Consider the following 2,425-nt stretch of genomic DNA (forward strand, 5'->3'; position numbering starts at 1 on the left):
TCTGTACAAGTTGTCCCTGACCAGCAGAGAGAAGGTCAAAGCAGCCGGCCTCCGAATAGGTCTAATTAGCGTAGATAGTGGTGTAAAACATTTACGGTCCATCAGTTTACAGTCTCTCCTGGCCGGGGCGTGAGGTGTGGCGATTAGGCTCGTTCGATTCCCGTGTGGGGAAAATGAAAAACATTTTCTTTATCGAGTATCTGGGTCTGTTTGCTGGGACGTTGTATCTCTCTCAGTGCGGGGTGGCTCTGACAGTTACTCACTGACAGGTAAGGTCAAAGTCCGCGTCGTAAGTCCACGTCGTAGGCGGTTGGCGGGTGCTCCAATCTGGTTTGCTCCTTCCTTACTATCAAACAATTATCGTCCTTATCTCTCCTACTTCTTTTTGTTTTTGTTACTCTCATGTAACACCTCTTATCTTTGGCACTTTTATGACCTCATTGTGTTGTAAGAGCCGTAAAATTATTTTCTACTAAAACAAAATTGTTATCGAGTTTCTTGGTCTGTCTGCTGGGACGCTGCACCCCTCTCGGCCCGGCATCGCCCCGACAGTTCACACTGACAGACAGGGTGAAAATCCGACACCTGAATCATGATCTAAATTGAGTCGGTGGAGGCGTAAATCATTGATATCTGGAAGAAAATTAAAAAAAGACTTTTTTCTTAAAAAGTGATGTAATTTTATTAAAAAAATATTTACGGTCGTTCAATTTATAACCAGCCTGCCCTGTCCTCTCAAAGTTTTCTCGAGAACATTTTCTCCTCATTAGACATCTCTCCGACCCCCTTACGGAGAGACTCCCACGCTTAAAGACCGTACATTAGAGAACGTAGACAAAAATAACTACTTCTACTTCTGTCATCGATTTTCCAGGACGTCTCCGTAAATAAACAGTCAAGGATTACCTTGACGTTTTATAATAAATAACAACGTGCATTACGAAACGGAGTCGTGGCCTCCTGAAACTAACACTTTTGAAAAAAAAAAAGGAACATATTGTCGCCAACTAACCCATTTTAGTATGAACATATTTATACTATTTGTGATCACTGATGACGTATCAAATTTCGGCTAACGTTGCATAATATGAAATACAGATTTTTTCACCTTAAAAAAATCTGGATAAACAGGCGAACAACGACCTCAAAAGCATCTTTCTTTTGAAAAAAAAAGCCTCGCAAATTTTCCTAATCAAAGAAAAGTACCAACAATACGAAATAATAACAATAACAACAACTAAAAAACCTTTAAAAAACACAATACAAAACGAAAAGAAAAAAAGTACCAATGTGACGTCCCGCAAACATCAACCAAACATCTCTTGGCCTCACTTCGGCACTCGAATCGATTTTCCGGAACCGCGTACCGTTTTGGAATGAGGTCAGGAACTAAAATGATAACAAAACATTTGAAAGAAACTTTGGCCAATTAGCGGAGCCCAGGTTGAGCGGTGTATTCAGCGGCGTCCTCGTTAGGTCTGACGACAGGCTCTTACCCCGGATTTTGTTTTGTGTTCGGCTTCCCGTCTGGGACCCAGTCTCCGATTGCTTTTAGAGATTAACATTTTTTTGTTTTGTTCAACTCTTTAAAAATAACATAGGAAAGAAGAAAAAAACCCAAAAAACCCACACCACTAACAACAACACCATCTAATTTCATTTCATGTTCGTTCTTTCATTGCGTGGATCTGTCGGACAAGAGGTTCACATAAAGCAAAAGGAAGCAGAATGGTTGGAAATTCTTTCAAGTCTTGTACTTTTTTTAATGAATGCCTAAAATGATTATTACAGAATGAATTGAAATATTTCTCGTCTTCTAAGCTAGCTTTGCTGTTCACCTAATTTTTCTGTTTGTTCTGTTTATTAGTGTGAAGAAGGTATGGCAAATAGAGGGTTGGGAGACTGGTTGGAGGGCGCCACTGCTAGTTTATACTTTCTTTCCTTTCCCTTTATTATTATGTCTGTGTAGCCTGGTGGTTGGAAGGCCCCACTGGTAGGTCCTACTTCTTTAGTGTCCGTCTGTTGTTTCTGTCTGTCTGTCTGTCTTACTTTTGTCCCAGCACTGAATGATCATTGTTGTGTCCATATGCTTCTCTTTTTTCAAATCAGTCAACCAACCAACTGACCAACCAACTGACCAACCAACTGACCAACCAACCAACCAACCAACCAAACAACCAACCAACAACAAACGAACTATGTTTATCTTGTTGTTTTTTGGGGTTTTTTCCCCCTATCACTAAACGGCCGTTACTGTGTCCACATGCTTTTCTTGAACCCAAAACGCGAGGGATTGTAGAGGGATACTTATAAAGAGATTTCTGACCGGGGTCCGACCTAAACTCAGTTGGTATAGAGTGCTTCCCTCCCTTACAGACTTTGTTGGTTTGAATCCCTGTCAGGCCATGCAGGCGTGAACAAAGTC

Source organism: Aplysia californica, unplaced genomic scaffold (genome assembly GCF_000002075.1).
Source record: "Aplysia californica isolate F4 #8 unplaced genomic scaffold, AplCal3.0 scaffold01241, whole genome shotgun sequence".
Taxonomy (NCBI): Eukaryota; Metazoa; Mollusca; class Gastropoda; order Aplysiida; family Aplysiidae; genus Aplysia; species Aplysia californica.